This window comes from Schistocerca americana, chromosome 4 (assembly GCF_021461395.2).
Source record: "Schistocerca americana isolate TAMUIC-IGC-003095 chromosome 4, iqSchAmer2.1, whole genome shotgun sequence".
Classification (NCBI taxonomy): Eukaryota; Metazoa; Arthropoda; class Insecta; order Orthoptera; family Acrididae; genus Schistocerca; species Schistocerca americana.
In genome coordinates, this window is record NC_060122.1 from 621912367 (window position 1) to 621934336 (window position 21970).

At 41.9% G+C, this 21970-nt stretch overlaps 1 protein-coding gene across 1 annotated transcript in view; it reads right to left on the reverse strand.

The window, feature by feature from the left end:
- The window catches only part of LOC124612798 (probable cytochrome P450 301a1, mitochondrial), a 135018-nt gene that overhangs the window by 105813 nt on the left and 7235 nt on the right, over positions 1-21970 (reverse strand). The window lies entirely within an intron of this gene.

The window sequence follows — 21970 nt, forward strand, 5'->3', positions numbered from 1 at the left end:
ACATGTGTGACATGATCAAGAGTTTGAGGCTTGCCAGTTGTGCCATAGCTGAAAACCGTGGTTTGAACTGAAAATTTTTGTCATTTTGCTCTGAAAATTAATGATATTTGTTCTTGTGATCCAACTGGAAGGACGACGACGTCTGAGTGAAAGACAGAGTGCTGGAAAAGAAAGGTACTTTCTTTTGACGTAAAATTATTTGGAAACTAATGAAATATCACATAAATGTTGATGTAGCAAATTTTCTCAAGAGTCATTTAGCAGAAAGTGTTATTAAATATTCATGTTTACCAATTTGATTTCAAAAGACAGTAACTAGATATAAACAGTTCTCCCAGACAATTATCCAAGGAAGAGCTGCTTAATAGTTAATACTCAAAGTTCATTCGTTTTACAGAGTATTGCACTTGACTGCTAGAATTAACTGCATGTATTCAGTATCCAACCATGTGGACTAACCAAAACAGTGGTTTACTATTTTATCAATAGTTACATGTGACATAATTATTATATCAGTATGCTTTATGCTCAGAGTCAATCTAGTAATCAGAGATCAATGTTGTATGGGAAAATTGAAATTATTTGTTATTATTTTGACTTCACGGAGATATGTTGTTCTGGTGCTACTTTCTAAAAACTGTTTTCACTTAAGGGTGCTTGTACACTAATTGGCTTTGTTTTGTGAGTGCTGAAAAGATGCTATTAGTGTTACACACTAAGCTGAACCGGTTATACTACCGACAATTTCTAATCTAAATTAAATATTCATTAACTTAGTGTGTGGATGGACAATAATTCCATCCTTTTGAATCTGACACCTTAATTTTACACGGTTCATTATTAATATCTGAATTATTCTAAATGTGGCAGGACTATATCCAATTATTCCAGTTTTTCCTGTATCATCTCAATCTCACTTTGTGTATGCAGTGGCATGAAAATTAGTTAATAGTACAGTAAATCTTACCAAGTTCAGAAAACGACTGCTTACATATGATACTTACAAAGCAACCAATAAAAATTTTGTGCTCGCCTCTCTATTGTAGGGGACAGCTGGGCAACGTGGCCATGGCGGGCGAAGTGGCCATTGTGAGCTGTGTTGAAAGTGTCATACTTTGACTCCACAATCCTACATTAATAACAGAAAGTTCGGTCATACTATTAAAAGATATACAGCTTTCGTGTAAAGGCGTCGATGCAGGCAAACTGGCCGTATCAGCAGTGGTCTCTGGCAACTTTTGTGTAGGGGGAAACATAAAAGTACCAGCCGAAAGAAGGGCTCTGTGGAGATACTTGCAGCAAGCACTTACAATGGTGATGTAGAAGCGACAAACACACAGAGCGAAGAAAAAGAAAAGAAAATGAAGGAAAAACGGAAAGCAGCTGAAGAGCAGAAAAGCAGGAAAAAGAAACTTGCGAACAGCAGGAAACCCAGCCTAGAGGATTTTTTGTCAACAAGGATAAAATCACAGAGTGCATGTACTGTGAAGAAAAGTCTTCAGATTCGAGACTGGATGAGCACTGGATTAAGTACCAATTGAGCTCTCTCCGGGCTCATGAAGGATTTGAGGAACAAAGTTTTGATTTCCATTTGTGAAACGTGTTATTTGAATCAAGTTTCACGATAAACTGTATTGAGTTCTTTGTTAAAACAGTTTTCTTTATTTCTTATTTTTGAATTTAAAACCAAATGGCCACTTAGCCCACTTCTGTCCGACAAAGTGACTATATGCCACTTTATGAAAAATGATTTGTTTTAAGTATTTAATTTCATCCTAAGATGATTAAATTATTCTATATTAATCAATACACAAGGGAATGAATGACATTAGTTGCCAGTGGGTGTTGATTTAAATCTGTGGGGAAAGTTGAAAATTTGCGCCAAACCAGGACTCAAACCCATGTGTCCTGCTTACTACTACCACTGCGCCATCCACGCATAGTGGCCATCACAACTGCATGGACTAGCCTGGCACGACTCCTGTCAGACCCAAATTTTCAACTTGTCCACACACTACTAATGTAGTGACCCATACCTATTATCCTCTCTACTCGTGGAATTCTGCTGATTCCCGTAAGAGTTCAACCGTGGTACACATCCGTACTGAAGTGATCAGTTGGTCGTCCTCATTTTAATTATATGTGATGTCTCTTCTTTCAGACATCTGTGAAAGAACGGACATCACACATATATTCTATATCATGCGTCAGTAGTTGTAGATTATAATCACTGGCCCATCTGCATTTCTGCCTATTGCTAATCAGCTTAAAAAATATGAATACCTTAGCCTGGCTACTTTGCCCGGCTCTCCCTTACTCCGCTTATAGACATCTCATGCGTTACCCAGTGTTGTATCCTACTCGTAAACAACTTGTAATTTTCCCCAATATTATACTCTGTTTGTAAATAATTTGTGCCATACTTAGTAGTATACGCCATTTGTAAGCATATAGTGTTTCACCCAAAATTGTACTCCGCTTGTAAACTGTTCATGTTTTCCATGTAGTTGTACAACATCTGAAAACAACTTGCGCTTTCGCTTGGACTGTAGTTCACTTGTAAACAACTTGTGCTGCCTCCAGTATTGTTCTCTGCCTGCAAACAGCTTGTGTCTTCCCTGTTACTGTGTGCAGCTAGCAGATGTGCAGCTTCAGCACTAGTACACTCAGCTTACCCATTGATGAAATTTAATTCCATGGAACTAAATTCCCGACGCTTAGTAGGTCTAAATGTTGTTGTTGTTGTGGTCTTCAGTCCTGAGACTGGTTTGATGCAGCTCTCCATACTACTCTATCCTGTGCAAGCTGCTTCATCTCCCAGTACCTACTGCAGCCTACATCTTTCTGAATCTGTTTAGTGTATTCATCTCTTGGTCTCCCTCTACGATTTTTACTCTCCACGCTGCCCTCCAATACTAAATTGGTGATCCCTTGATGCCCCAGAACATGTCCTACCAACCGATCCCTTCTTCTTGTCAAGTTTTGCCACAAACTCCTCTTCTCCCGAATACGTTTCAGTACCTCATCATTAGTTATGTGATCTACCCATCTAATCTTCAGCATTCTTCTGTAGCACCACATTTCAAAAGCTTCTATTCTCTTCTTGTCTAAACTATTTATCGTCCATGTTTCACTTCCATACATGGCTACACTCCATAAAAATACTTTCAGAAACGACTTCCTGACATTTAAATCTATACTCGATGTTAACAAATTTCTCTTCTTCAGAAACGCTTTCCTTGCCATTGCCAGTCTACATTTTATATCCTCTCTACTTCGACCATCATCAGTTATTTTGCTCCCCAAATAGCAAAACTCCTTTACTACGTTAAGTGTCTCATTTCCTAATCTAATTCCCTCAGCTTTGCCCGACTTAATTCGACTACATTCCATTATCCTCGTTTTGCTTTTGTTGATGTTCATCTTATATCCTCCCTTCAAGACACTGTCTATTCCGTTCAACTGCTCTTCCAAGTCCTTTGCTGTCTCAGACAGAATTACAATGTCATCGGCGAACCTCAAAGCTTTTATTTCTTCTCCATGGATTTTAATACCTATTCCGAATTTTCCTTTTGTTTCCTATACTGCTTGCTCAATATACAGATTGAATAACATCGGGGAGAGGCTACAACCTTGTCTCACTCCCTTCCCAACCACTGCTTCCCTTTCATGCCCTCGACTCGTATAACTGCCATCTGGTTTCTGTACAAATTGTAAATAGCCTTTCGCTCCCTGTATTTTACCCCTGCCACCCTCAGAATTTGAAAGAGATTATTCCAGTCAACATTGTCAAAAGCTTTCTCCAAGTCTACAAATGCTAGAAACGTAGGTTTGCCTTTTCTTAATCTAGCTTCTAAGGTAAGTCGTAGGGTCAGTATTGCCTCACGTGTTCCCATATTTCTACGGAACCCAAACTGATCTTCCCCGAGGTCGGCTTCTACCAGTTTTTCCATTCGCCTGTACAGAATTCGTGTTAGTATTTTGCAGCTGTGACTTATTCAACTGATAGTTCGGTAATTTTCACATCTGTCAACGACTGCTTTCTTTGGGATTGGAATTATTATATTCTTCTTGAAGTCTGAGGGTATTTCGCCTGTTTCATACATCTTGCTCACCAGATGGTAGAGTTTTGTCAGGACTGGCTCTCCCAAGGCCATCAGTAGTTCCAATGGAATGTTGTCTACTCCGGGGGCCTTGTTTCGACTCAGGTCTTTCAGTGCTCTGTCAAACTCTTCACGCAGTATCATATCTCCCATTTCATCTTCATCTACATCTTCTTCCATTTCCATAATATTGTCCTCAAGTACATCGCCCTTCTATAGACCCTCTATATACTCCTTCCACCTTTCTGCTTTCCCTTCTTTGCTTAGAACTGGGTTTCCACCTGAGCTCTTGATATTCATACAAGTCGTTCTCTTATCTCCAAAGGTCTCTTTAATTTTCCTGTAGGCAGTATCTATCTTACCCCTAGTGAGATAAGCCTCTACATCCTTACATTTGTCCTCTAGCCATGCCTGCTTAGCCATTTTGCACTTCCTGTCGATCTCATTTTTGAGACGTTTGTATTCCTTTTTGCCTGCTTCATTTACTGCATTTTTATATTTTCTCCTTTCATCAATTAAATTCAGTATTTCTTCTGTCACCCAAGGATTTCTACTAGCCCTCGTCTTTTTACCTACTTGATCCTCTGCTGCCTTCACCACTTCATCCCTCAAAGCTATCCATTCTTCTTCTACTGTATTTCTTTCCCCCATTCTTGTCAATTGTTCCTCCATGCTCTTCCTGAAGCTCTCTAAAACCTCTGGTTCTTTCAGTTTATCCAGGTCCCATCTCCTCAAATTCCCACCTTTTCGCAGTTTCTTCAGTTTTAATCTACAATTCATAACCAATAGATTGTGGTCAGAGTCCACATCTGCCCCTGGAAATGTCTTACAATTTAAATCCTAGTTCCTATATCTCTGTCTTACCATTATATAATCTATCTGAAACCTGTCAGTATCTCCAGGTTTCTTCCATGTATACAACCTCGTTTTATGATTCTTGAACCAAGTGTTAGTTATGATGAAGTTGTGCTCTGTGCAAAATTCTACCAGGCGGCTTCCTCTTATTTTTATATTTCTTACCCCCAATCCATATTCACCTACTACGTTTCCTTCTCTTCGTATTCCTACTATCGAGTTTCAGTCACCCATGACTATTAAATTTTCGTCTCCCTTCGCTATCTGAATGACTCTGAGCACTATGGGACTCAACTGCTGAGGTCATAAGTCCCCTAGAACTTAGAACTACTTAAACCTTCCTAACCTAAGGACATCACACACATCCATGCCCGAGGCAGGATTCGAACCTGCGGTCGTAGTGGTCGCGCGGTTCCAGACTGTAGCGCCTAGAACCCCTCGGCTACTCCGGCCAGCCCTTCCGCTATCTGAATAATTTCTTTTATCTCGTCATACATTTCTTCAATTTCTTCGTCATCTGCAGAGCTAGTTGGCATATAGACTTGTACTACTGTTGTAGGCGTGGGCTTCGTGTCTATCTGGGCCACAATAATGCGTTCACTATGTTGTTTGTAATACCTTACCCGAACTCCTATTTTTTTATTCATTATTAAACCTACTCCTGCATTACCCCTATTTGACTTTGTATGTATAAACCTGTATTCACCTGACCAAAAGTCTTGTTCCTCCTGCCACCGAACTTCGCTAATTCCCACTATATCTAACTTTAACCTATCCACTTCCCTTTTTACATTTTCTAATCTACCTTCCCGATTAAGGGATCTGACATCCGATCCGTAGAACGCCAGTTTTCTTTCTCCTGATAGGTCTAAATATTGTTGATCAATAATGCCAGATGAAAGAGCTATAGACGCAGATGTTGCACATATAATATCCACTTGTTGGATAAATGATACACGCTCACTGGAGTTTCGTGGGACAGAGAAATGGTAGTTCGAACAAAAGAACCGTAGGCAAAACAGTCATTAGAGAAGAAATGATCTATAGCAGTTAGGTAAGGGCTGCGAAGAAGACACGTGAGCAAGAAATACATTCAGTAGGTACGAGCATGTCACGATGGTCATGCAGAGTTGCCAAATGTCAGGCCCTCACTGGCCTGTCGCATTCCATTTCTTTTTTTTTCATTTTTCCAATTTGACACCCACTCGAAATGTTCTCGGTGAGGCTGGGTTGTTTAAGGCCAAGCAATAACGTGTGATCAGATAAAGAGTAATATCCTTTGCTCTTATTAAATTGTTGGGGTGATGGCATTGGTTTATTCTCTATATTTACGGCTGTGGGTGCTTGAGGTGACTCTCCGCGCAGCGGTGCGCTGCAAGGGTCACGGCAGATCAGGCACTGCGTTCCTGGAACGGCCTGGCACTGTGAATAGCGAGTCGCCGACAAAGGCAGCCTTTCGCGACCCTACCTCGGCACGCCTTTGTATCTGTTGGTATGGAGATGACACACACAGTCGGTACAAGTTAGAGACGACTAGCTGGCCCCTCGCAGAATTGCTTTACTACCGAGAACAATCAGCCAGTCCCGGTTGGGCGCCTGGTAGTTGTATTTTGGGGGCAGCTTTCTCAGACTTAGATGTCTGACTCTGCGGGAGCGGCGTCCACGCCCACACGCCGTTTTCACATTTCTCGGGTGCAGTTCTCACGCGTCAGTCTTTCCGCACACGCCTTAAAAACCGCAAGTTGATTGGAGTTGATGGGCTGACGTAAAAGCACGTTACTAAATTTTGGCTGCAAAGCCCACCATTGGTGCAGCATTGTTCGTGCTGTTTTGGCGGGATTGTCTGTGGCGAACTGCACGAAATCATTGGGGTACGATTCCGTGCAGAACTGCAACTGGAAGTATCGAAGCGTGGAGGTGATATGGCGCACTCATTTTCTATGTAGGTGCGCAGAGCGGAGTTTTCCGGTGAGTCTCATCTGGGCTGCAAGAGAGATAGAGGTCGTGGAAGTCACCTCTGGTCCACCAGGGGACGAGGTAGAGGTTGTGATGTAACAAAATAAAAGTGATGTTGTTATTCAATGGAAAAGTTGGAATTTGAGATTTCGCTTACTGTTTTATCAATCACAATCGTCGTATGAATCGTGGATTGACCATTGCCATAAAATATTGCATTATGTGAATAGTCTTTTTTTGCAGTTTCGCGTGGCTTGAAGCAGTCACAGCTAGCGTGCTGTTGATTAAGAAATATCGTCTTTCTAATTACTTCATGATCGTAGATACTATCATACCCGGTCGTGAAGTTATTCTTATGACAAAACAATTTCCTAAGGGACCATAAAGTTCTTAAGGGCGCAAAAGCAACTATAACATCACACAAAAGGGAAATTCAATATTAAAGCTGATAAAAGAAGACGATAAAACAGTTTTCTTTTTGTCAATATAACACGCACATTGGACTGCTGATTTTGGTGTCTGTAATCTTAGCAAAATGCATAATTAAAATGAAAATAATACTGAGGAGATGATAGGAATGAGCACTGCTAAATGATCCAATATTTCCAGAGCAAATATTTATTATAACTAAAACATATATCGTACCTTAAGCTTAGTACTACAATGCCATTGTTCTCTTGAGTCGCTCGTGCGTCGTCACGATAAGTTATAACAGTTCTTCTTTTCACACTTCACTCAAACTTAGACGGAACACGTTTTTATTTATTTAGTAAAAAATTAGATCAGACCGCCAGAAATCTGCGTCCGTCTTACTTAAGAAAAACAGTACAAGCGTTTGGCGTTCAAGGCTTCACTTGTTCTCCAGCGAACAAAATAGTGAAGGATCGCATATCTATCCGTATTCTTCTGTTTATGTTGCCGCCCAAAGACAACGAATTACATAATTTAGGAAATTCCACCGTCGCTATGCGACGCCTTATTATATACATTAATCATTCTATATAAACAAGTGCCTGCCTTCTGGCTGAAAGTGTTAACTATTTGCTGTTTTAATGAAGCGAAAAATAGCGAATATCACAAGGTGTAATTAGAAGTGATCATTATATCGGTGGAATGGACAGAGGTTGATAGATTCCATTTGGAATCAACGGTCGGGAGTGTTAACTTGCTTAACTATCTCGCGTTTCATTGGGTCACGATCGCAGGCGGAGATCATCATGGAGGTCAGCATTCGTGAGGACAGCATGCAGTACAACCCTGTGCAGAAAGCTGCCTACCACGAGTCGATCTCACTGCACCGGCAAAGTAGGGACTTGTTTATTTATTCTGACGTACTGGAATGAGATTTTCACTCTGCAGCGGAGTGTGCGCTGATATGAAACTTCCTGGAAGGTAGGAGACGAGGTACTGGCAGAAGTAAAGCTGTTAGGACGGGGCGTGAGCCGTGCTTGGGTAGCTCAGTCGGTAGAGCACGTGCCCGCGGAAGGCAAAGGTCCCGAGTTCGAGTCTCGGTCCGGTCACAGTTTTAATCTGCCAGGAAGTTTCTATTCTGACGTACTCACTGCTTCGCTCCCGTGGCAGACACACTTGCATGTGGGTTTCTAAGATGAGTTATCCTATTTGATCACTGTTGTGTGATAGAATAGTTGTTTATTCTCTTGGCAAATTTGCACACACTCATAGCAGATCATCGTGTGCTGTAATTACTCTGACCAGGCAGAACGCTATGACCACCTGCCAAATAGCCGGTACAGACAACAGCGACGACCCGTCATGACATGGAAGCAATGAGGCTTGGTAGGTCGCTGGAGGGAGTCGGCACCCTATCTGCACACAGAAGTCCTCTAATTTGCGTAAATTCCTGGGAGATGGTGAGGAGAGGTCGGGGGGAGGGGCGATGACCTTTGATGCCTCATTCAATCACATACTGGTACCAGATGTGTTCAGTCGGGTTCAAATCTGGCGAGCCAGAGGTCAGCACATCAATCGCCATTATGTTCCTCGAACCAGTCCATCACACTCCTGGCCTTTTGAAATGGCGCATTATCATGCTGAAAAATGCCACTGCTTTCGAGAAACGTGATCATCATGAAGGGATGTACGTGGTTTGCAAACAGTGTACGGTAGTCATTGGCCGTCACCGAGCCTTGCATGAGCTCCAATGGACCCATGGATGTCCACGTGAGTGTTCCCTAGGGAGTAATGGAGCCGCTGTCAGCTTGTCTCCGTCCCGCAGTACGGGTGCGAAGGAAGCTGTACCCCTGGAAGACGATGGATTCTCGCCCTCCCATCGGGTTGGTGAAGAAGGTATCGGAATTCGTTAAACCACACAACGCTCTGCCACTGCGACAATGTCCACTTCCGATGGTCACATGCCCATTTCAGCCGTAGTTGCCGACGTCGTGGTGTTACCATTGGCACATACATGGGTCGTCGAATGCTGAGGCTCATTATGAGGATAGTTCGGAGCGCTGTGTGTTTAGGCGCACTTGTACTCCTCTCAGCACTAAGGTCTGACGTAAATTCAGCGATAGTTCATCGCCTGTTCTGTTTTACCTGTATGCCAAGCGTACGACATCCGTGATAAGGTGGCTGCCCAAGGCCACGATTCTGGACATGGTTTGACCTTGGCTTCGGCACATATTAAAGACATATACCACAGCTAGCTTCGAACACCTTACAAGTCGTGCTGTTTCCGAAATGATGCTCGTGCCGAGCTTCCAGGCCATCACAAGCTGCCCTCGGTCAAACTCAGATGGATCGTGCTCCTTCCGCATTCTACACACGGAGAGCACGCTCGCTGATACTCCATGCGTCCTCGCCAGGTGACGCTGCTATCTCCTGGACGAGTTGTTACTGATAGCAGGTTGGTAGTCTTAATGTTCTGGCTGACCATTATACACCGCTGGACTCCAATTTTAATTAGCCATCAGTTCATTCTGTTACACCCCTGTGCCTGTATTTTGTATTCAATTACTGGGTCACATGTTGAAGTATTTCAGAATGTTCAAGTTAATAAATATAATTGTTATACTAATTTTGTCTACCATTTCTATGTTTACAACACCATCTAGTCACTTTTCAGACACTATTGACACATATTAATTATTCATGCCATTATTAAATTATGGCGAGAGTGCCAACTCTTGAATAGAACACCAGCAGAGCGAAATAGTTTTTATCTGTTGCGGTGATAAAAAAAGTGCCAACTCGAGGGGGAGGGGAGGCAGTAATGTGTATCCGTATTATGATACATATTCTTTCGAAATTTGGTGAACTTTACAGCTCTCCATCCCGGCACCTCGCAGAGTCCTAGTATTACGGTCCGCGATGAATATGTAAGCACAGGATTTTCACGAAGCGCACCAACTGATGCCAGTGGTTGCCGTCATCCTCTTCACAATTTAAACCTGAAGATGGCCAAAATCGGACGAGGCAGAGAACATCAGTGAAAATAGGCGATGCAGACTGTGCTTACTCGTATAACTATAAAGCAATGTTATTAATCTCTTAGCAATAAAACGCCGCCTTTCTTTAAATAAGAACGATTTATTGCCAGAAAACCTGAAGATGCAATAAATTTACTAAAGGGACTGCCTACACTGCATTTGTCCTTCCTCTACTGGAGTAGTCCTTCGCGGTACGGGATGCTTACTAGACAGGACTGATAGAGGAAATCGAAAGAGTTCAAAAAAGCGCGGCTCGTTTCGTATCATTACGCAAGTGGGGAGAGAGTATCATGGATGTGAGCAGCAACTTGGTACGGCAATCATTAAAACAAATGCGCTTTAAATGCCAAGTCCGCTCCGACAGCTGAGTGGTCAGCGCAGCGGTCTGTCACCCCAAGGGGCCCGGGTTCGATACCCGAATGGGTGGGAGATTTTCTCCGCTCAGGGACTGGGTATTGTATTGTCCTCATTATCGTTTCATCATCACCAGTGGAAGGCAACGGGAAACCACCCCTGGAATTACTTCCCTAGACGCTCATGTGGTGGACCTCTCTGACGAGGCTTTCCCCATGACAAGACCTGCCGTAAGGCAGAACACAAAGTTTTTCTTTAAATGCCAAAATATTTAGTTGGCCCCCACATAAATGTAGAGCTTCGTGATAAAGCAAGAGAAATCAAAGCTCGCACAGCAAGATTTAGTTCATTTTTCGCATGGGTTATAGGAGAGTGATACGCCAGAGATACAGTTTCTGTGTGGGGTCTCGAACACTGTACCAAAGACTTACGTGTGAACTGCTGATTATTGATGTAAGTGTAGCTGAACGTGTGTGTGTCCTCCTCCAGCAAGCACGCTTTCGTGTACTGTTCAGTAAATAGCGCCAAGGTCAGAACGCAGCAGTTTTTGGCAACCTTTGAGACTAGCTAAAGCAACCAATTATCATTTCGCAGAGTTACGGGGAGCCAAATCAGCAGCTAATCAAATGCCTGCTCTCGTAAAGACAATCACTGGAGAAGGAAATAAGTATTACCTTGAAATGCCTTCTGGTAATGAAAAGCTAGTAATGAAACTCAGTTTAGTCTGTTCGTTGTTCAGACCCAGAGCGTCATAGACAATGGTCTCCACGCTGATGCCGAATTGCTTATCTTGCAGAATTCCCTGGATACAGTTAAACACTGCATCTTAGTGAGCAAAATATGAGTTTATCATATATCGAACCAGATTTGTGACTGGATGTAGAAGTCTCTGACAAATAGAATTCAACATGTTCTTAAGGGAGCGAAACCGACAAGTGTAAAATTAACCTCGGGAGCACCATAACGGTCTATTATAAGGACCTTAGAAAATTATCTGCGCGTATTGTCTCAAATATTTATGTTTATCTTGAAGACCCTAAATAATGTAAAATAAAAAAAAATACGAAGCAAATGTTGTCTAGCTACGAGCGGGACATTAATCAGTGCAGTTACCTGACTTGTAATTTTCTTCGTTAAGACGATATGAAGAGCAGTATGTCTTTTTTAAACAACAGCCCACATGTTTTTGGTTCGGTAATCCACATCCTGTCGTTAAGACCTTTCCAAAAACGCATCACAGTGTAACATTCACGCAAATGCGAGGTTTTTAAAAACAGAACCCAAAACTGATTTTCATTCTACTATACTAGAACACAGTGCATGTATTAGGGGGTACGTAACATATCCATATGTTGCAGTAAACAAAAGGAGACACAAGGAAAATACACACTGGTCAAACCTAGCAAGATCACGATTTACGTTACTACCGTCTCAGTACCCGGACGGAAGTCTCCGCACACGCTTCGTCAGTGCACTGGACGCTGGAAGCTTGTGTTGGCAGCTGCTGTGTTGGTGTCACTGGGTTGTACGGTGTACCCTGGAGTGGATATAGACTCAGATCACAACTTAGCAGTGATGAAGAGTAGGCTGAAGTTTAAGAGACTTCCCAGGAGGAATCAATGGGCAAAGAAGTGGGATATGGAAGTATAAAGAACGAAGAGATGTGCTTGAAGTTCTCTAACGCTATAGATACTGCGACAAAGAATAGCTCACTAGGCAATTCGGTTGGAGAGGAATGTACATCTCTAAAAGGGCAATCACAGAACTTGGAAAAAAACATAGGTACAAAGAAGCTAACTGTGAAGAAACCATGTGGAACAGAAAAAAATACTTCAGTTGATCAATGAAAGAAAGAGGAACAAAAATGCTCAGGGAAATTTAGGAAGATCGAAATGCATGTCACTTAGCATTGAAATAAATAAGAAGTGTAGGGAAGATAAAAGGAAATGGCTGCATGAAAAAAGTGAAGAAACTGAAAAATAAAAAACTGTCGGAAGAACTGATTCACCTACGGTGAAAATAAAAGCAAGGGTGGTAACATTAAGAGTGCAATGGGAATTCCGCTGTTAAATGCAGAGGAGAGAGCGGATTGGTGGAAAGAGAACACTGAAGGCCTCTATGAGGGGACGATTTGTCTGATGAGATAGGAGACGAAACAGGAGTCAATTCAGAAGAGACAGGGGGATCCAGTACTAGAATCAGAATTTAAAAAAGCTTTGCGAGAATTAACTGAGCGAGGTGGCGCAGTGGTTAGTACACTGGACTCGCATTCGGGAGGACGACGGTTCAATCCCGCGTCCAGCCATCCTGATTTAGGTTTTCCGTGATTTCCCTAAATCGCTTCAGGCAATCTCCGGGATGGTTCCTTTGAAAGAAAGGGCATGGCCGACTTCCTTCCCCGTCCTTCCCTAATCCGATGAGACCGATGACCTCGCAGTTTGGTTTCTTCCCCCAAATAACCCCCCCCCCCCCCCCCCAACCCAGGAATCAGGATTTTGCGAGAATTGAGATCAAATGAGGCAGAAGGGATAGACAACATTCCATCAGAATTTGTAAAAGAAAAGGAACGTCACTAACCTAGCTACAGTGTAAATGAATTCCCTGTTAAAGTTTGGTAAACTCAAAAACACTCTTGATGTGTTGGAAAAGTATAACATCAAGATAGCAGCATTACAAGAAACTCGGTTCCCAGATGATGATGCAATGGAATCCCAAGGATACCGGATCTATGAAGGAAAACCAGGTGAAAGAATGATGAAGACAGTTCCACACCTGGGTACTGGCTTTTCTGTACATCACAGACTGGTCGACCATGTTTTAGAATTCACATCCCCCTGGCAGAACCTCCTCATTATCCTTGAATCGTTAACCTTGAAGTCCTGCAATAGAGCATACAGAATAGTTAACTTCCATGCACCTACAAGTGACACCAATAGGAAAGACCTGAAGGCAGTAGAATACTACTGGAACCCCCTCAAAGAGACCCTAGACAAGATCCCTTACCCCACACCATCACACTCATAGGTCACTTCAATGCACACGTTGGCAAGGAAAAGAAGTACTGCAGGATGTAGGCTGTTACCCAGCCCACAAGAGGAGCAACAGAAATGGTGAAAGATATGTGCTAAGGTCTGATCAGGGTAGCTCCAGAATATAGTATGTAGTTGCCAACCGCAAGGTGGAACGAGTATAATATATTTGAGTAGGAGGTTCTTTGATGGTTAAGAGAGCTGGGCATGTGCAGTAAAAAACCGAGGAGTTGCAGCTAGGTGCCCAGAGGAAGCAGACGTGTGGTGACACCTGTAAGGTAACTCGCGCTCACTGCCCCAGACCAAACCTTAGCACGTAAATGAGAGAAGATATATAATGATTTCAAATTGGTTTTGTTAGATAATATTCAGGCTTAGGATTTGTATGTCCAACGTTTGACACAGTACGCGTTTGACACAATTTTTTGCAAGAGTGTTTCGTGCTACGGTAGGTTTTGGGGCAGCAAGCGCGACCTACCTTACAGCTGTAACCACACGTCTGCTACCTCTGGGCACCTACCTGCGACTCTTCGGTTTTTTACTGCACGCGCCCGGCTCTCTTAACCATCAAAGAACCTCCTACTCAAAGATATTATACTCGTTCCACCTTGCGGTTGGCAACTACATACTATATTCTGGAGCCACCCTGATCAGACCTTAGCACATACCTTTCAATGGCGAGCGCCTCATAGACCTTTGTGACAACTACAACCTGGTCCTAAAATCAACTGCATTCAAGCGACTACCAAGGAAGGCCATGTCCTGGATCCAAATCACATGCTGGGTGAATTTCAGATAGACCATGTGGCTATTGACAGGAGATGCCACAAGGAAATACAAAACGTCAAGGTATTGAGGGGAGGAAACCTCGACTATGACCACTATCTCTCCCTAGTTAATACCAGCCTACAACCTTTGAGAAGAGCTGACAATACCCCAAAGGTTTCGAGAATACGAAGCTTTAACACCCACCGGCTGAGCGATAAGGATTGCGACTTCCAGACCACCCTTTAGAAGAACACACAGAAACAAGGATGACCTACTCTTCAAAAGGCTGTAATGGATGCCGCTCATGAAACTATACCTACTTCAACAAACAAAGGCAAGCACCCCTGGTGGACCACAGAATGTGATCAAGCTATAGAGGAAAGGCGTAGAGCATGGATCAGGTGGAATCAGTGCAAAGATGAGCCCAACCATCAGGCTTTCATGGCGCAAAGAGAAACAACAGCGAGCATCATCTATAAGGTCTCGAATACTACAGGCAGAAGAAGACTTCAAGAAAATCAATTCAAGAGATCCCTACAAGCGACTCAAGAAACAGACTACTTCATACAAGGCCCCAACCATACACCTCAGAGGCCATCTTGTCGGGAGTCTTCCCACTGTCTCTCACAAGCAAGAAGTGTACAGGCACCACCAGACCTAAGTGAACGGATGAGAGGAAGCAGGCTCACAGCCAGAAGATGAAGGCATACTGGGCCAAGAAAAAGCAGAAGATTCTAGCTGAGAGTTAAGACGAGCCCCGTGGTCCCTAGTAGGCCGAAACGAATTGTAAAAAAAAAAAAAAAAAGAAGAAGAATGGAAAATAAAATTGAGGATGTGTAAGATGACGATCAGTTTGGCTTTAGGAAAGGTAAAGGCATCAGAGAGACCGTTCTGACATTGCGGTTGATATGGTAAGCAAGACTAAAGAACATTAAAGACACGCTCATAGGATTGGTGACGAACACACATAAGCTTGTCAGCATTCGGCAAGTTTGACCGGCAGCGTAAGCTTCGTTGGTGGCACTCAAAAGAGTTAAAATAATTTTCAGAAGATCTCAATGCATTAATTTTATTACTTTTCATCACTTACTTTATTTTATCTTTCAATCGCGATGGGACCCAATACCTTCCTGGACAACATTTACGTGGGACCTTGTCTGTTGCTCGGCAGTTGTTCCACGTTACATGGTGACAGTCGTTCCACGTTACATGGTGACACTCCCCATTCCTTTTTCACCTGAGTTACTGCTTCAATGCTTTTTAATCAAGGATCAGTTTATAATCCCTAACTCTATTCTTTCGCTTTTGGACATGACACTAATGATTGATGATGGTTCTTATCAATTGAGGAAGGCTGACAACTTCGCCTAGTCACGCCAACTGTACTCTCTGTCTTTCTGTAACTACTTCCTGTACCTTATGACATAACATTCTTAAGTAACATTCTTTTGGTATGACGTTATAAATCTTATTTTTTAAATGTATATAGGCTCATTCTTTGTGGGGCTTATGTAATCCACGCCTAATTTCCTAAACAGATGCGTGATACTTTCTTCCACGTTTAAGCCTATTCATTCAGTACTTTAAGATATCTAAGATGACTTCAATTCCCCATTATCAAAGTATTAATTTAAAAAGTGTTTTCTGTAGAGGTTTACACCAGAAGATGCAACTTAAAAGTGGCGAGATCCGTTGTGTGGGTCTCTAATGGTCTTAAAAAATACAGCTACAGAGAACTATACGAGTTTCCATTCAGTTTTATACTTCAATAATTTTAATACCTGTATTTAAACACTAGTTGTACTGTATGAATTGTCAATCATGTTACCACAGGTACCTGCACTGACCCGTAGTTGAAGAGAGTTGACGTCAGTTTAATGTTAAGTTTTTCATGCCATCAAGTTTATGGGAATGGTACAATGTAATATGTTTTTGAATAGTTCTTGTGGAGAGAAAGTCGATTACCAAATAAGAAATACAGAGAGATAACTAAAAAAGTACTGCTGTTCATATCTTCGTAAAGAACAATGTTACAAGAAAAGTAGTCATGCTGGTTGATGTCCTCCAGGTAGCTAAAAGCATTTGCTTCGTACATTCATTTCATTTTACGTCTATAGAGAAAAAGTTCTCTGAGGTAGTCAAGATAAATGGTACATTCTGTATATTGTTTCTTCATAAGTCTTTATAACATGTGGCTTCTTAAATCAATGATTACATACAAATAATAAGGTGCCTTAATTGTGTAAGGGAATAAGCCCCCAACTTTTCCAGTTTTTATATTTTTGTTCGGAGGTTCTTTCATGCCTGTGAAGAACATAGAAGACTGGCCAATCTACTATAGCAGATCGTGTGAAACAAAATTTATCACCAAAAATATTGTTGAATTTAATTATTGTTGTGACAACTTGTAATTTCGATACTGTCAGGTACTTCTATTTAAGACCATTCCTACCATTCAGACACTGCTGTACGTTACCTCCATAGAGTAACACACAGCATATCTTGCACCTGAAGTTTATCTCTGACCAACGGACAGTAGAATTTCAAGCTCTTATAATCCTAATTATTTATGAAACATTTGGCGTCATGTTTGTAATTGCCAAGTCTGGGGATTTAGTAAAATATTATGTACGACGTTTTTATGTCTATTACCACATGATCTAATTTCTCATGCAGTTAAAGTCTTGCTGAGAGTGTTGAATAGGAGGCTACATGGCAAGCTTGATAGAGGGATTTCAGAGGAGCAGTTCGCATTTAGAAGAGGAAAAGGGACAAGAGATGCTATTGGCCTGTTGCGAACTATAAGGGAAAGATGTATGAAAAAAGTAGAGAAATCTTTGCTGTTTTTATAGATTTAGAAAAGGCTTTTGACAGAGTTCAGTGGGACAAGCTGATGGATATTTTGAAGAGGAAAGGAGTAGATTGGAAAGAGAGACGACTGATACAGAATCTATATTTACACCAGAAAGTAAGGATAAGGATTGGAAATGAAATGTCAGAAGGAAGCAGCACTGGACGAGGTGTTAGACAAGGTTGTTGGCCTTTCTCCACTATTGTTTAACGCATACCTTGAAGAGATTATTGTGAAAGGCTTAGATGGGAAAAGAGGAATATGTATTGGTCGAAAGAGAATGGAATGTATAAGATTTGCTGATGACATGTTATTAGTGGTAGAAAGTTAGCGGACAGTGAATAACATGCTGAAAGATCTGAATGAAGCTTGTGTGGAATATGGGATGCAAATAAACACAGCAAAAACAAAGAGTATGGCTATCAGTACAAGACGCAGACTGCCCAATATTAAAGTAGGACAATCTACCATTAGCCAAGTAAGTGCATTTAAATATCTTGGAAGCACAGTAACTGAAGACTTGAGAGTCATCAGGAGGTGAAAACTCGAATTCCCATAGCGAAGGAGGCATTCAACAGAAAGAGGAGACTCTTATGTGGCAAATTAGATAAAGGTGTAAGGAAAAGGCTTGGCAAATGTTTTGTCTGGAGTGTGGCACTATATGGGGCAGAAAAATGCACGCTGAGACGAGAAGATGAAAAAAGATTAGAAGCATCTGAGATGTGGATGTGGAGGAGAATAGAGAGAATAAGCTGAATGGAAAGAGTGAGTAATGAAAGAGTATTGCAAAGGGTTGGTGAGAGAAGATGTCTGCTGAAGGTTGTAAGGGAAAGGAAAAAGAACAGGTAGGAACATTCATTGAGAAGGGAGTGCTTGCTAGCTGATGCTTTGGAAGGATTGGTTTCTGGGAGAAGACTGAGAGGAAGAAGGAGATACAAGATGATAGACGACATAATAGTTGTTGTGGTCTTCAGTCCAGAGACTGGTTTGATGCAGCTCTCCATGCTACTCTATCCTGCGCAAGCTTCTACATCTCCCAGTACTTACTGCAATCTACGTCCTTCTGAATCTGCTTAGTGTATTCATCTCTTGGTCTCCCTCTATGGTTTTTACCCTTCACACTACCCTCCAATGCTAAATTTGTGATCCCTTGATGCCTCCAAACACGCCCTACCAACCGGTCCCTTCTTCTTGTCAAGTTGTGCCACAAACTCCTCTTCTCCCCAATTCTATTCAATACCTCCTCATTAGTTATGTGATCTACCCATCTAATCTTCAGCATTCTTCTGTAGCACCACATTTCAAAAGCTTCTATTCTCTTCTTGTCCAAACTATTTATCGTCGATGTTTCACTTCCATACATGGCTACACTCCATACAAATACTTTCAGAAACGACTTTCTGACACTTAAAAATCTGTACTCGATATTAACAAATTTCTCTTCTTCAGAAACGCTTTCTTTGCCATTGCCAGTCTACATTTTATATCCTCTCTACTTCGACCATCATCAGTTATTTTGCTCCCCAAATAGCAAAACTCCTTTACTACTTTAAGTGTCTCATTTCCTAATCTAATTCCCTCAGCATCACCTGACTTAGTTCGACTACATTCCATTATCCTCGTTTTGCTTTTGTTGATGTTCATCCCCCCCCCCCCCCCCCCCATGAACCATGGACCTTGCCGTTGGTGGGGAGGCTTGCGTGCCTCAGCGATACAGATAGCCGTACCGTAGGTGCAACCACAAGGAGGGGTATCTGTTGAGAGGCCAGACAAACGTGTGGTTCCTGAAGAGGGGCAGCAGCCTTTTCAGTAGTTGCAAGGGCAACAGTCTGGATGATTGACTGATCTGGCCTTGTAACAATAACCAAAACGCCCTTGCTGTGCTGGTACTGCGAACGGCTGAAAGCAGGGGGAAACTACAGCCGTAATTTTTCCTGAGGGCATGCAGCTTTATTGTATGATTAAATGATGATGGCGTCCTCTTGGGTAAAATATTCCAGAGGTAAAATAGTCCCCCATTCGGATCTTCGGGCGGGCACTACTCGAGAGGATGTCATTATCAGGAGAAAGAAAACTGGCGTTCTATGGATAGGAGCGTGGAATGCCAGATCACTTAACCAGGCAGGTAGGTTAGAATATTTAAAAAGGGAAATGGATAGGTTAAAGTTAGATATAGTGGGAATTAGTGAAGTTCGGTGGCGGGAGGAACAAGACTTCTGGTCAGGTGACAGGTGACTACAGGGTTATAAACACAAAATCAAATAGGGCTAATGCAGGAGTAGGTTTGATAATGAATAGGATAATAGAAATGCGGGTAAGCTACTACAAACAGCATAGTGAACGCCTTATTGTGGCCAAGATAGATACGAAAACCACACCTACTACAGTAGTACAAGTTTATATGCCAACTAGTTCTGCAGATGACGAAGAAATTGAAGATATGTATGATGAAATAAAAGAAATTATTCAGATTGTGAAGGGAGACGAAAATTTAATAGTCATGGGTGACTGGAATTCGAGTGTAGGAAAAGGGAGAGAAGGAAACATAGTAGGTGAATATGGATTGGGGCTAAGAAACGAAAGAGGAAGCCGCCTGGTAGAATTTTGCACAGAGCACAACATAATCATAACTAACACTTGGTTTAAGAATCATGAAAGAAGGTTGTATACATGGAAGAACCATGGAAATACTAAAAGGTATCAAATAGATTATATAATGGTAAGACAGAGATTTAGGAACCAGGTTTTAAATTGTAAGACATTTCCAGGGGCAGATGTGGATTCTGACCACAATCTATTGGTTATGACCTGTAGATTAAAACTGAAGAAACTGCAAAAAGGTGGGAATTTAAGGAGATGGGACCTGGATAAGCTGAAAGAACCAGAGGGTTTACAGAGTTTCAGGGAGAGCATAAGGGAACAATTGACAGGAATGGGGGAAAGAAATACAGTAGAAGAAGAATGGGTAGCTTTGAGGGACGAAGTAGCGAAGGCAGCAGAGGATCAAGTAGGTAAAAAGACGAGGCCTAGTTGAAATCCTCGAGTAACAGAAGAAATATTGAATTTAATTGATGAAAGGAGAAAATACAAAACGCAGTAAATGAAGAAGGCAAAAAGGAATACAAACGTCTCAAAAATGAGATCGACAGGAAGTGCAAAACGGCTAAGCAGGGATGGCTAGAGGACAAATGTAAGGATGTAGAGGCCTATCTCACTAGGGGTATGATAGATACTGCCTACAGGAAAATTAAAGAGACCTTTGGAGATAAGAGAACGACTTGTATGAATATCAAGAGCTCAGATGGAAACCCAGTTCTAAGCAAAGAAGGGAAAGCAGAAAGGTGGAAGGAGTATATAGAGGGTCTATAGAAGGGCGATGTACTTGAGGACAATATTATGGAAATGGAAGAGGATGTAGATGAAGATGAAATGGGAGATATGATACTGCGTGAAGAGTTTGACAGAGCACTGAAAGACCTGAGTCGAAACAAGGCCCCCGGAGTAGACAACATTCCATTGGAACTACTGACGGCCTTGGGAGAGCCAGTCCTGACAAAACTCTACCATCTGGTGAGCAAGATGTATGAAACAGGCGAAATACCCTCAGACTTCAAGAAGAATACAATAATTCCAATCCCAAAGAAAGCAGTTGTTGACAGATGTGAAAATTACCGAACTATCAGTTTAATAAGTCACAGCTGCAAAATACTAACACGAATTCTTTACAGACGAATGGAAAAACTAGTAGAAGCTGACCTCGGGGAAGATCAGTTTGGATTCCGTAGAAACACTGGAACACGTGAGGCAATACTGACCTTACGACTTATCTTAGAAGAAAGATTAAGGAAAGGCAAACCTACGTTTCTAGCATTTGTTGACTTAGAGAAAGCTTTTGACAATGTTGACTGGAATACTCTCTTTCAAATTCTAAAGGTGGCAGGGTAAAATACAGGGAGCGAAAGGCTATTTATAATTTGTACAGAAACCAGATGGCAGTTATAAGAGTCGAGGGCATGAAAGGGAAGCAGTGGTTGGGAAGGGAGTAAGACAGGGTTGTAGCCTCTCCCCGATGTTGTTCAATCTGTATATTGAGCAAGCAGTAAAGGAAACAAAAGAAAAATTCGGAGTAGGTATTAAAATTCATGGAGAAGAAATAAAAACTTTGAGGTTCGCCGATGACATTGTAATTCTTTCAGAGACAGCAAAGGACTTGGTAGAGCAGTTGAATGGAATGGACAGTGTCTTGAAAGGAGGATATAAGATGAACATCAACAAGAGCAAAACAAGGATAATGGAATGTAGTCTAATTAAGTCGGGTAAAGGAGTTTTGCTATTTGGGGAGCAAAAGAACTGATGATGGTCGAAGTAGAGAGGATATAAAATGTAGACTGGCAATGGCAAAGAAAGCGTTTCTGAAGAAGAGAAATTTGTTAATATCGAGTACAGATTTTTAAGTGTCAGAAAGTCGTTTCTGAAAGTATTTGTATGGAGTGTAGCCATGTATGGAAGTGAAACATGGACGATAAATAGTTTGGACAAGAAGAGAATAGAAGCTTTCGAAATGTGGTGCTACAGAAGAATGCTGAAGATTAGATGGGTAGATCA